Source organism: Petromyzon marinus, chromosome 6 (genome assembly GCF_048934315.1).
Source record: "Petromyzon marinus isolate PM22_M1 ecotype Great Lakes invasive population chromosome 6, UKy_Petmar_22M1.pri1.0, whole genome shotgun sequence".
Taxonomy (NCBI): domain Eukaryota; kingdom Metazoa; phylum Chordata; class Hyperoartia; order Petromyzontiformes; family Petromyzontidae; genus Petromyzon; species Petromyzon marinus.
In genome coordinates, this window is record NC_133672.1 from 16271140 (window position 1) to 16285890 (window position 14751).

Sequence of the window (14751 nt, forward strand, 5' to 3'; positions counted from 1 at the left end):
TGGCTGGGTCATCAATGGCTAGTTGATGGCTGTGTAGGTGCCAGCTTGAATCCAAGCAAGGGACAGCCACAGTTTAACATTACACTTGTTAAAACATTTTTTATCTTGACGCTGACACTTCCCTAATGAGGATATTTTCACAGACTGTGTTAAAAGAAGTACATTTTAATCTCACTTTCGAGGAAAATGGGCAGCGTAATGTAGGCAGCGCTTGCCCTGAGGAACTAACCTTCATCACACATTCTATGTGTAAGGCTGAAAGGTGCTGCAACCTACGGTGCAAACCAATGTACACTGGGAGTGATTCTGTAAATTAATAATCATTTGTGATCGCATCTCATTTGCAACGTAAGCTAAAAATGTGGACACAATTGTACGCCCCGACTTCAGACGGTGTGTCTGTATGTTGAACTTCCTTCGAACTGTACGTTTCCAACCGTGCTAAATGGAGGTGCGGGGGAAGGACAAATGAACTGTTCATAGGGATACGGATGCCTTTAGGGTTCAGTAAACTGGCGGAGCAGACGAAAGCATTGGCGATGTGTGGCCTCAACCGCTTTTGGCATGATCTTCAGTGATGATTTTGTATGGAGCAAAATATCAACAATCCCTTCTGGTCGTGCCGTAAAAGTCAGTGGCTCCCTGTTCAACTGAGCATTCATCATTGATCTCGATTTGCAGTCTAAAGCCAGCGGAAGAAGTTCCACAGTCCTATACCAGGGCCAATATGTCGAGGAGAGGTAGACTGTTCAACTCCTGAAGATGCTGACAGTAAGTGCGAGGTAAAAGCTGGAGAAGAAGAAATTCTCAGCCCAATGCGCAAGCCACCACTTGGATCAGCAGTGTTTATTTTATTGACCCCACAAGGATGATGGGTTAAATTAAATCCGGACTGGCGTACGAACTCACGATCCTCTGATTGTGACGGACACTTTGCCAGAGCACCACCCACCAGGTTGATTTAACTCGGACATAGTCACGTGACCACATCGTGATCATGGGCAATGTTCTCATGATATCACAAGGCTATTCTTCAGAGTTTGGTGCGCCTTATAATGGCAAATTCTCACGAGCTCATGAGTTGAATTCGTACAGATTTTTTTTTAAAAAATATCAATGAATAATAACAAATACACACGCATTGCCAGGGCTGGATGCATCTCCCGACTGTGGTAATAGGCTGGCACAACGTGTGCTTGCAGTGAAGACAATTCATGCCTTATTGGAAAAGAGGAAATTAAAACGTGAAGTCATGCATCAGCTGTGTAAATACAAGATGTACCACTAATGGGCTGGGGCCACGGTGCATTCTTCCCCTGTGCAGCCACTGTTTTTATTCCAGCTCACATGGCGGTGACATCATCTTTGCGAGGCCATGCCTTGAGCCCCACGAATGGAAGAGCGGTAAACACACGGACAGCGGGCGCGCAGCTTGTTCGCTCAAGTGAACGGAATGAGTTATCCTGACCAAGCAATACACTGGCGTAGAATGGTTGGCATTGGGCCCTCGTGCATGGAATTAAATTGGGACAGCATCTTGTAAATTCCAACACCCCCCCCCCCTCCCCTTTTTTGTAGCTCAGCGCCTTGAACTCCCCCCGACCACAGCACAGTCCAGTTGGCACCTTTGACACACTCTAAGCTCTACCAACTGGACCCCTCTACACGTGGCGGATCTTAAAGATAGCACATTCGCCGCTTGTTGTAGAGGTTCACGGTTCTGGACATAGCGGCCGCCCCGATGAATACTTGCGTGAAAGATCCCGTGATGTCATTCCCGTGATGTCGGTAGACCATTGTGTGCTGGCAACGGGGTACAAATTTGACAAAATTCGATAATCACTCGCATTTAATTTAATTGGGTTCAAACATAGCATTAATCGCCCCCAAATGGCAGACTAATGTACCAGGTCACTTGTAAATTAGACTGTAGGTCTCATATTCTCACCTGATTAAACATATATTTTAAACTCAGCTCACTTTGTGTCAGTAATGATCTCAAGCTAAATTACGTTTTCTCCAGCTAGTGAGCTACCCCATCAACGGTGCACTGAGCACGCAACACGTGCAGGCTAAAAGCACGATACACCATACTCTTTGGTGCTTTCGGTAAAGTCACGTAGATAGAAAATGTATAGATCACCACGTTTCGATCGCAACACAAGCAATCGTCATCAGCAGGAGAACTGCTGAGGCAGGACAACGAGCTGCTGCAACAAGAGGTTATATAGGCTTGAGGTGGGATCAACCCAGGGGTAAGTGGGCCGAGCTAGAGATGGAATTTGCATGTAAATGTAAGAGATTAGCATGTCAATGTGAGACGGCTTCAGCAACCGGGGGCTGTGCCAATGAGTTAGACATTCAACTGTTGACCGCAAGGTCTCGTGACGTAGAACGTCAAACGCAATACGATCATTTTGATCCACGCGGCATTGTTGTGACCCCTTTCGTTTCTGCCACGGGCAAATCCATGCAGCGGGAGTAGCTTTCCACTCTCAACAACGCAGCGGCTTTGGAATGCGCCACTTCATTGAGCACGTCGCTCCTTCCCTGTTGCGTCCAATGTTCGTGGTAAATCTTGCGGCTTTATATAAAAAATAAATATTTTAAAAAACTTGTTTTTTTTAGGTATGGTCCACTGAGCTGTGTAGCTCTTTTTTTCAGAAGCGACCTGACCGTCACAAATGATAGCTCAACAAAGTGGCTCATCACGTGGAAATGTATAGCAGTCAAATAACTGTAAACGCATGTTTCTAAATATGGAGGAAAACTCTGGAAGGACCGGTGAACAGTCCCTGCGACCGCGGAGACACGCAAACTCCACATTTACAGCAGGCGTCAGGGTCGGGATCGAGCCCACAACCTCCTGTATACCGGGCGAGGTAGTTAACATCTCACCCACCGCGGCGCTTTCCGTGGTGGCGGGGATCCATGTGTACCTCGCGTAATTGCTCACGCTCAATTAGAACTGTGTCGTGCTTTCATTTTCCACTCACTTGTCACGGCCATGCTTGGTCGGGCGATTTGCCCAGCAAGTTCCAGTTGCGTTGAGTTTTGTCAAAAGGAAGGTTTGCGTTTGGTCAGGCTAAGTGAGAGCCGGGGCCAGGAGCCTGAGCCGAGTTTCGTCTCCTTGCAGAAGAGGCGATGTAACTCGTCACGTCGGGCATTTGCTTGCTTCAAAACGGCGCAGTATTTACAGCGGCATTGTGTGCTGTTGAAATCAGAATACATGCACAGTAATCATTGAGTCGTACGTGTGACAACCGGTTAAATTCGATTCGTATACGACGTCTTCTTACCTCCGATTAGCATGGTTGGCTACGTACGGTGCAGAAGAAGTTAAACATACATGCGTATACTTTGTATTGAATTCAGTTACTGTACCCCAGTTTGATTCTCGGTCACAGCTAACATCGGTCGGCGGTGAGTGATAATTAAACCGCTTCTGGACGCCCCCCCCCCCATTCACTTTACCAAACCACACGATAATCAGCATGGTAAGTTAGTTATAGCTAATCCCCTTCATCCCCTCTGGGACACGAGGCCGCAATGCGTCCCCTCCACTTCTTCCTGTCCTTGGCAACATGTTGAGCCTCGCCCCAAGAGAGGTTTGCATGCCGGCAGCTTGTCCTTCACGGCATTGACTTGGGCTGTCTTTGATGTCTCGTCCACGGTGGGGGCGAGACGTGTACCAAGTTTTATCATGGCTTTAGGGCCCAATAGGCTCTCCTTCACACTCCTGACGTCCAACAGGCTCTCATCAGGAGTGGTCATACTGCCTATAGGCAAGGTCGGATTAAGATTTTGTAGATCCCCTGGACTACAGGTACCGTTAGGCCCCCAGTATATTTTCAAAAGGAAAACAAAGTTAAAGAAAACAATTATTTTTACAAGGCTGACAACAAATAAAATTCAGCATTCACAAATGAAATAACTTTTCACCTAATCTCTGGACGCCCTCCAGCTGGCGGAGGCCCTAGGCTACAGCCCCTAAAGTCCGTGCCTTAATCCGGCCCCGTGGCCCTGGTGTTGTCTCTCTTTCTCGTTATGGTTACCGTGACAAACTTTTCGTTTTCCCGGGTTCTTAGCGCTACGCCCAACCCCCAACCTGGAGGTGCCAGTATGCTGTCGTTTGTCAGACCTGCCAGAAACCCCCACCGGCATAGCTGTCAGGGTCCTTGAGGCACACGAGCCTCACCACCACGACCACCACGACAAGGTGACACAGCAAGAGGGCGAGGTCAGCATGGTTTCAAGTATGGTGAAACAACCCCATGACCTAAATCGTGCGGGAAGGAAGAATGCCGTCCGTCCAGCATCGTATTGACTAAGGGATGAACATCGTGTGTGATGGATGTCATTTGCTTACAATAAGCTCTGCAGACTGGTGCTGTGCTCCAATCTTACTGGTAAAAAAAATCGATTCTTAGATGGAATTGCGGCACGAAATCACGCCAGGCCATTGAATCGCGAAGGGATGGAGTCGTTACACGCCCAGTGTGAAACATGACAAGGTAATGTGTTACTTGCTGTCAGATTATTGCCAAGTGTGTTGATAAGATAGTTGGGCAGAAATTATGTATCTGTCAAGAGGCTGTGGATCTGGATCTCTTGGTCTGGGACCTGTGAATTTCATATCATCACTGTCAGGGGACTGAGGATGTTGACATCATACCTCAAAACACTGTACCCCTTCCTACATTGTTCAAAATCGAATGTGTGCGTGGGTTTCTTTGGTAAAAGAATAAACAGCTTAAAAAACACAAACGCGATTCCATACATTTTAAATTCCGGAAAAGTATGTTTACCTAGCATGGCTTAGCATTATGGTGTTATGCACGCCAACAGCTGCAAATACTGGCTTTTAAAATGCACCCGACATATGTGGAATTCCAAACGGCCCCACAATAACATGTACAATTCTATCGGGCTCGAACGGAATCGGTTGCAGGAGGCAGCTGTGCTTGATTTAGCGGTGCCCTGTTCAAAAACAAGGAAAAGGAATTAAATTACAAGGATTGTGTTGAGCAGGTTTGGATGAAAAAAAGAAGCAGCAAATCTCAAATGCGGGGAGTAAATGAAGCTGCTCGGTGGAGAAGCTTTGGCTTGCATTTTATGGGCTGTAGAGGCAGCGAGAACGCAGGATGACCATGCAGGCGGTGTTCCCGATAACGTCTCCTCGTTAAGCGACGAGGAGACGGGTCGCGGCCAGGGGATGCCATCCGCATCGCGGCTGCGAGAGGGACGCTCTCGTCGTCGAATGTCATCGGCGATCGCCGCACAGCGCTCTCATTCCCCCTTCCTGCTGCCTCTGTCTGGGGCCGGTTTTCTGGACGTCGGAGAATTTTACCATCGCGTACACTGCAGCGCTGTTTTTGTCATATTGAGAAGCCTTACCCGCCACGGTAACGTGGAAATGCACGCGGCTCTCTTGGGGCTGGTGCTCACTCGGGCAGGCAGACGCTTTGATTTGCATATAGTGCAGCGTACAGTGGCTTTACGCTTGGGAAAGAATGAAAATACCGTAAGCGCAGAATATTGGTCACACATTTCTGCCCCTGATACAGCCACTGCTGTAGCCAGATTATTCTCGCTGAAGTTGACGGTCTTCATTCTGGTTCCTTTAGAATATGCACGCGTGCCTCTGAAATCGGTGCCTCACCACTGTAGTGAGGCCACGTCACCGTGTAAAAGGCCACACCATTGCGGTTATGCCACTATGGTCAAGCCGGAGTAGCATGGTAAGATCACGCCGCCGTGGTAAGGCCACACCATTTGTGATCACGCTACACCACCGTGTATTTGTACTCGTGGCTATTCCTGACGCATGGCTTTTCTTTTTCTGTAGTGCCTTCGCTTACTGTAATCTCGCTACTGTCATTCTCTAACAAAGTGATCGATATAGCCGCTTATATAACATTGGCTCCAGCATTCATTATTTTAAAGATAGCTCTCATGAACTTTTTTTCCTCTGCTGAAGTGTAGTTTATAACCCACATTGGCTGTGTGCCTGCATTTTGGCCAGTACTTTACCCAATGACGCAACCTTTGCATTCCTGAGTATTTATGCCTTTGTTTGGCTTTATTGTTATTTATGCCATAGTTTTTTTTCATTCTTATTTATGATCTTGTTACTTCCCTTTTTTTCACATGTTGTTTATTACTCCCAATGAGTTATTTTTATGGACCCAATTTATGTTGTGCAGCGGTGACAGGAACAATTTGGTACAGCGCCGCGCGACGAGAACTTCGGATGAGACGCCAATAAATGAGCAATCAGGACCGGCGTGGAGATGGGCCCAGCTGCTCAAGAGGGAGCCCTTGTTTGAGGTTTGTTTTCTCTTTGCATGTATGTCTGCGTATCTGTGCATATGTATCTGTGGGACCATTGGCGAAAGTAGCAGGTCCTATTTGAGGGGATACATAAGTACGTCTCCATGGCTGTCTTTGTTCGTCTTTGTATGTGTATCTGTCTCAGCCCAGTTACTCCAGCCTGCCTCTTGTTTTGAGAAGGTTTGAGTTGACGTGCGTGCGAGGCCGATCTCCATTGGCGAGCGTCTTGACCATTTGCTTATTTCAAGGTGGTGAGGGTTGTGTCGGCGGTAGGTTCTCCGTCTGTTGTATGTCGATGCCTCCGCGGACTCACTGACCGCACCATTAGCACCAGGCCCCGTGGATGCCACGAGCTGCCTGCAGCCGTAGGAGTGAGCGAGCGGGCGGGCGGGCGAGCGGTGAGACATGTGGCGAATGCTGTCTGGGGCTCGTCTCCTCGCACTCGCATCACATTTCGGTCAGCCTGAATCACGTCCAGCGCAGTTTCACTTTCGCACAACTGTAGATCTGCTGAAGCCTAACACTGTAATGTTATCATGTACCATGGTGCAATTACTTTCCTAGCCAGACTAATGTATTTTTAGAAATGTTTCAGCCTGCTGAATTTATATTTTAAATTGTATAACAATTTGTTTCGTAATTATTTCACGTGGCCATTTGAGTTGTGCAAAGGTCAACAAGGTAACTGTACAATTAATAATACTTATTGCTTTCATTATAAGTGTACCACATTTTATATTTTGTATCAGACTGCTTATTTAAAAAATAAACTTTTCGCCGGGCAGCTTAGTGATTAGTGCTCTTGCCCCTGGGTTTTGCCGATTCAATTCTAACCTCAACCCCCAGCTAATGTATGCTGTGGCAGTAGCATCATGGAACAGCCGCTGTGCAATCATTTGTGCTGACAGAAAATATTCCGTACAATATATATTTTTTTGCAATTAGTAAACTATTGTGTCCCTGCGTTGAGGCCGCATCGTGTCAGTTGGGCATAATTGTCTCATCGTGATTACTGGGAAGAGGGACAAATGTCAAAATGTCGCAAACAATGATGATGATGATGATAAAATATGAATTTGGTTAAATCTGCAGCGCTGAGATGTTTGTTCATAACAAATGCGAAAGAATTTCCCTGCCAACTGCAGCAGGGCACAGCGGGAGCTGCCTTCACCCTCTCGTACCCCAGACTACAGCCGGCATCAAATAATATGAACAGCTGAATGCAAGTAAACATGTGTGTGGAATATTCATAACACGATGCTAAGTGGCATCCTGCTCATTGTAAGTGGTGAGGCAAGGCGGCCTTGGTGCACCACGCTCTTATCGACCGCCACACACACACACACAGGTACTGGCACACAGACATGGCTTCTGTCCCGCCTTGCCGGTGAATTTTAATCCCACACGTAGCCTGAAGTAGGCCCTGGATGAGGTACAGATCGGATTGCCATCACTGAGGGACAAAAAAAACAGGAAGAATGCAGTATCTCAGGATACCTCAAGAATGAAAGACTGCACGTCTTGAGCGGTTTATATTACGCAACTGACAAAATCAGGACACTTAATGTCCCGGGTAGGCTCCTAATGACAGGTACACTACCTCGAAAGAGGTTGCTATTGAAAAACCAGCGCAGGTGGCAATCCGAGGTACAGTGGTAAGACCTTCTGGGCCCATGCGTGTGAATTGTCTGTTACATATTTTGTTCAAGGTGAATGTTGAATAGCATCGGGTGTCATAATTCTCTCAAGGTCGAGTATTAATGTGTTAGCGAGGTGCACAGATATTAGATTTTTCTTCTGGGAGGTCCCCGAGCACAGGCAAAATGCCTGTGACACAGGAAGCACAATTACATGTATTGATGATTTATCTCATACAATATTTATATGAATTGGGGGTTGGAAAAGCGCAGTGGCCTAGTGGTTACCAGACTACATTAGGAGCCCTATGACCTGAGTTTGATCCCTGGCCACGGCTAATTTCAGCGGTGAGTGTTATCTCCACTGGTCCTGGGTGCCCTCCTTTACCAAATGAGCAGCGCTGTGAAGTATTAACAGCCACCCACGACGGAAAGGCGTTCATCCACTAGTGCATCCACAAAAGTATTCATTAATTACTATTAACGATGCCGGTGACCCATTCCTGATGACCCAGAGACACGTGTAAACAAGTTTAATCGAAACGTGTGCGGCGACTTGTGCATGTGAGCCATCGTGGGCACGTCGCACGCACGCTGGGGGAGATGAAGGAGCGGTGTTATTTTGTTTTCAGCTAGAAGCCTGCACCTCCTTTGGACCTGCCCGTTTGTCCCTCCCTCCCTCGTCTCGCTCCAGCTAGCCAGCCAGCCAGCCAGTGAGCAAAACTTAACAAAAAACAATATAAAATACAGTACCTATATTAATATTAACCATTGTTGAACAATGGCTTTCCGCCACCCCCACCTCCCCACCCCTGGTTACCCACAGGCCCCCCACCACTCACATAACTCTTCAGTGCCCCCCCCCCCCACCGCGCTCCCTTTACCCCTATGCAGCCAATCAGAACGCAGCGCGTGGCCAGCGAGCCAGCAAAGAAGGCAGCCAGCCGGCAAAACTTGTTATAACGTAGCATGATGTGTGTCTACTGATGGCAAAATACCTCTGCATTCGCAGGGACAGAGACACTCGGCAAGGCAGCCCTATTGCGGCCGCTGCATGCCCGTGACTAACGACGAGGGCATGGATACGGAACTTTAACGCGGGCAAAGGAAACTTGGGCAATGATGATGTCACGAAGCAGGCCCTTGCCCTCCCCGGGGATGAGAAGCCGGCCAGGGGGAAATGAAGTGAACTCTGACGCCACGAGTTTATAAATCCAGGGCGTCGTTTACTTTTGGCTTTTGACATAATAGGGGTTTGTTTGCAGCTCGTGAATGCGGCGCTTGTGTGCGCGTTCGGCTGAATGCGCACCGCTACTCTGTGACAGAACTCTCATCTGACTTAAAGTTTTCGTGACTGCAGGAATTCATATTCTTTGGGTCTTTCGGTAAAGGCACGTAGATAGGCTCAAAGAAAATAGCAAAAAACTACGACGTTTCGATCGCAACGCAAGCGTTCGTCATCAGGAAGAAAATAGAGGGGGACAGCTCCTGACGCAGATTGTTTTAAAGGTCTAAAATTTGTGCAGCTTTTACGCAGTTTGCGCTGTATGATGCTTAATTGAATGTGCCAATTGACCAGTGTGCAGTCATTTGCATAACCGCAGCAATCGGTATAAAAAAAGACTTCCTCAGGAGCAAAGAGCATAATTTACATGTGTATGTGTCTGACTCGGGTGGCAGCATATACATGGTCTAATTATATACAGGAAATAATAATTCTATGTCACCAGAACAATCAATTTTACATCCATAAAATGACCACTTAAATGCCTTTTTAAGCATTTTACCAAATAGCCTATTGCTCCTCATGAAGATTTAATGCGCATTTAAAAAAGGGTTGCAATAACTCGGTGGCTTTGTATTATGGCCCAAAACTATTAAAAAAAATAGTTTATATGTAAAAAAACTATTCAAATGAGTGTCATGATTTATTGGACTTTCGCTGAAAGGACCCCTGTCGCAGATACAATCCACGTGTATTATCATCATAGGGTTAGCTCATCTTTAAGCACCTCCGATTCGCACGGTTGGCTTATGTATGGTGCAAAAGAAGTTCTACATACTGTACATCTCCCGGTGGCCCCAGCGCTAGCAGGCGCGTGTGCCTGCACTTGTGCGGAGCGGTAGTGGAGCGGTTAGCGCGCTGCGCTACCAACCCGAGTTCGATTCCCGCTCGCAGCCAACAACCACTGACGATTACGCCCCCCCCCCCCCACCTAGGTCGACTCAGCCTCAAATGAATACCTGACGCGGTATGTAAACGTCGCCACTAGGGAGACAAAGGCGGCCCGGGCGTGGTGCTGGCCAACCACCTCGCAGGGTGCCGTGCCGGCTTTCATCGGTGCCCGCTAACAGCACTTGCCCCAACAGTCTGTTAGGGCTGGGGTGGGGGGGTGGAGAGGTCTTTGCCACCAACATCCCGACTCCACCACCAGCAGCACCAACAGGCACGGGGTCCGGGGGGGGGTGGGGGAACTCGCCTCTCTGTTTGTTGCCGTTCTCCATGGTGCCCAGCGGTACCCTAAAAATACGAGCGAGCGGCCGCGTCTCAAAGTGCCGCATTAAAGAGTGGCTGGCAGGTGAACAAGCGCGCGCTAATGAACTTTATCGGCTGTTAATGAAGTCTTCTGCAAAAAAAAAGGGGGGGGGGGTGGGGGTGGGGGTGGGGGTGACAACTGACGTGAGAAAGCCGTCGCAAGGCTGGCAAGCAGCAGGGCGCGGACGAGGGGGGGGGGCGGCATGTGGGGTGTGTGTGTGTGGGGGGGGGGGTGTTGGATGCAGTGGAAATCTGAGCAGCCCCCCCTCGCCCGTAGCTATGGCTCCTGCCCGACAAACACAACTCCAATAGTAGCAACAGAGACAGAGTTGGAGCAGGAGGCATGCCGTGGTCAACTGAAAAATATCTGGCCTGCTCGAGAGTGATAGCACAGACTCTAATGTCATCTGCTCAGCGAGGATTGTGCTCTGCAGCACTTGGCAGGGCGACTCTTAAAAAAGCGTTCAGAAATAGGCGCATCGCGGAATGTTTTGGATAAACCCGTCGCTATAGTTCCTCTGTTTTCAAGGATGTTGTAAATTGTTTCATTAAAATGACCGAGCAGACGGAAGCAATTCCGAAAGCCTTGTCACTTGAGCAGTGGTAGCACAGAAGTGATCATCATCATCATCACTATCGTTTAGTCTTCAACGATGTTTGTTTTTTTATTGCCTGTCTCACCTATCATCATTAAGATATGTTTTTTTTTTATTATACAAACTATGCACAGGATGTTTTAAAGCTTGAAAAATATTGAATAGGTTGAGTTGGAAAAAAGCATTTGGACCCAAAAAATTATTTAGATTTGTGTGCAGACACACAGCGACGTTGTGCCGCGAATAATATGTATGGTCTTACCTCTAAACGGTACATGGGGGAGAGCAATACGAGGGACATTATTATTATTATTACACTTGTTTACTCATGAAGCCTCGCTGAGTTTTGTGAGTCTCTTTCATGAGGATCCTGGCAAGTGTTTTTTCTCTTCAGGAGAACGTCCACTGTGAAGCAGATGGCACTATTTAATGGTTGATATACCCGAAGTAATAACCACTGTAGCCGCTGGACTTGAACCGTGAACCTCTCCTCCAACAAGTGACGAACTAACTACCGTTAGGCCGATCCATGGGAGCCCAGTTTACCATGGGAGTCCAGTTCACCATGGGAGTCCAGTTCACCATGGAGGTCCAGTTCACCATGGGAGTCCAGTTCACCATGGAGGTCCAGTTCACCATGGGAGTCCAGTTCACCATGGAGGTCCAGTTTACCATGGGAGTCCAGTTTACCATGGGGGTCCAGTTCACCATGGAGGTGCAGTTCACCATGGAGGTCCAGTTCACCATGGGAGTCCAGTTTACCATGGAGGTCCAGTTCACCATGGGAGTCCAGTTTACCATGGGGGTCCAGTTTACCATGGGTCGGGGTCGGTAACTTGTGGCTCCGGAGCCGCACGTGGCTCATTAAGGACTGCTTCATGAGGTCATTTTTTAAAGGACCACCGTCTCGTATCCACGTGCATTTTGAGTCTTGAAAATTAGTTTTTTTAGACCGAATGAAAAAAAATTGCTCTTCTCGTTTTTTGGGTTTCCGACACCTGCACCAGGTGAACAGTGACCCGGTGATGTTCGAGAGCATAGAAGTATAGCGCACACTACAGCAATTAATTTTACCACACTGCCATCTGCTGCCCACAGCATATCATTTGTAGCAGCCTATAACACCTGTTTTATGCACGGCGGTCGCCAACCCAAACAAAATTCCGCATAAACCCTGCTCAACTTGCAAGATGTGAGGGGATCGAGTGCATTCTGGGTGATTTTGTGAAAGGTGGATGCCTCAATGCATTGATGTACGGGTCAGAAAATGTGAAGGCATGAAACGCATAGCTACGGGGAACACCAGTGCAGCGTGTCCTAACAATTGTAACGCACTCATTGAGAGGCAACAGCATAAACAAGCTTGTCTCTGTTGCATGCACACACGGGACACATTTGTCGCCTCCAGATTGTGTTGTGACAGACGTAAAACGTGTCACTCTCCAAACACAGCGTGTACACTTGGCTTAGCAGATGTGTGACGTATTTGTGTGGTGGTAGTAGTGTAAGAATGATTTTGTACTCTTCATGCCGGCTTTGCGATTCCCCTCCTCCCACCTTCTAAAAACAGCTCATTTAAAATGCTGCTGCGACCGCAATGGCACTGATACGTAGGTCCCGTTGCATGCCAGTTACCGAACGTAAGAAGGATCAGCCAAGAAGCCCAGCAGCTGCAGATCTGCAATGTATCGATGCCTGCACATAGCCCGCACTGTGCAGAATTGGCTGCATCGCATTCTATCCATTTCTAGCCATGTGCTCATTAAAAGCATGGCATAGGCACGTTCAACATTCATAATGAATATTCACCAGGAGCTATCGGCACATCCACTCTTAAAATAAGACTCGTATTTATTTTAATAGTGTGTGTAATGCCCTTCCTGGGTTGACAAGGTCACGTTTCTTATGATGTATTTGACAAGGGGAGGTAATGCTCGTCTTATTTATTGCACTTCGTAGGCTTATACATTACACGCAGTGCTAAATTCAATCTGAGAACTTGTCAGTTGCTTAAATAAAACCATTCATTGGCACGTTCTTCTTGCTCTAAAAAGATTTGGTTTATATCAGCATCCCTTATATAACCAAACCACTCATGGCAAGCACATATGAAACACGCACGCGATTAAAAGGAATAATGTGCACGGTCAATATGCGACAGTTTATCTGCCACACGTATCGTTCATCCAAGGTTGGCGTTATACTTTGTTACTAGAGTTTAATTTCGAAATTGCCCCATAAATGTATCAAAAAGCACTGTAATGTTTAAAAAAAAAACGGATGCGGATATCGCCAACACAAATTGGCTGGAATTATGTTGTGTACAAATAAGCACTTAAATGACAATAAAACACTACCCACAACATCAGTGCGAAATAAAACCCTGCTGTAGCTCTATTCATATTTCAATTATTTACTCTATTGAGAGTGGCACAAACAACATTCTCAATCACAGAGTCTGGTTTCACCAATTGCAGTCTCGTAAATGTCACGCGTAACGGTGAAAAGCAGCATTACCAACTTTTACTACTTTTATTATGCATAGGAAGCTAAAGGAATATTTACGTGTTTTCTGTTGCTAAAGCCACATTACAACGTACTGACTGATGCATTTATTTTTTGGTGATGGTTACTCAGCTAACACCATTAACACAAGTACTATACTCATCTTGGAAGGGAAACTTACATTGTTATACACGAGCAGGGATTATATACACAATTATACACCAGTACTTATTAAACGAACCAAATAAACTAAACACATTTGTTAATAACACTGCCTTAAAAGGAAAAATATATCATAGGCAACGTATTGGGCAATGATCCTTCTCCATAGCTTATAAAGGAACGAGGGCCAGTGTCCAAAATGTCACCTATTGTTTTTCCTTTCCAGGTAGTTGTTATTGACTAAAGTGATGAGTTGTTTTCGTTCATTATGCGTGTGCGCCACTGCCAACGCAGCATCACCAAATAATTGATCTGAACCATATTGTTTCAATGTTGCATAGATAAAGCCTTTCTACTGGTAGGAACCTCCTGGTTACACCAGCCCACAGGGGATTATTGTGTCCGTCCGTCGTGCATCCAAAAATGGGAGGGATGGGGTTGGTGGAGAGGGGAGGGTGGGGAGGGGCTGGGTGGGGAGGGTAGGGAGGGGAGGGTGTGGAGGGGCTGGGTGGAGAGGGTGGGGCTGGGTGGGGAGGGGCTGGGTGTGGCGTGGGAGGGGTGGGGCTGGGTGGGGGAGAGTGGGGCTGGGTGGGGGGTGGGAGGGGTGGGGCTGGGTGGGGAGGGGCTGGTCACCCCGTGGTGCCCCCTTATATAACTCAACGTTTAACCTACTCACGCCGTTTTGTGCCCGCCCTCAGTCGGGCATATTTGCAGAATACACCACGTGCCGCCGTTGACCCTGCCATTGACCGAGCAACCCAACGTTCCTACCAGCTCCCTCCGCAGGAATGTGTAACTGTGACACGTCCATTGTCCGCCTAAACTCGCATTCTGAACATTGGCGCTCACGTAAAGCACGCATACTGCATTGGGGGAGTGGACGTTTAAAAATAAGTTGTTCAACCGCCTCCACTGGGAACTGAATATGGTACAAATTAAGATTACAAGGTCAAATCATGATGGCACCACAAGATATAACACA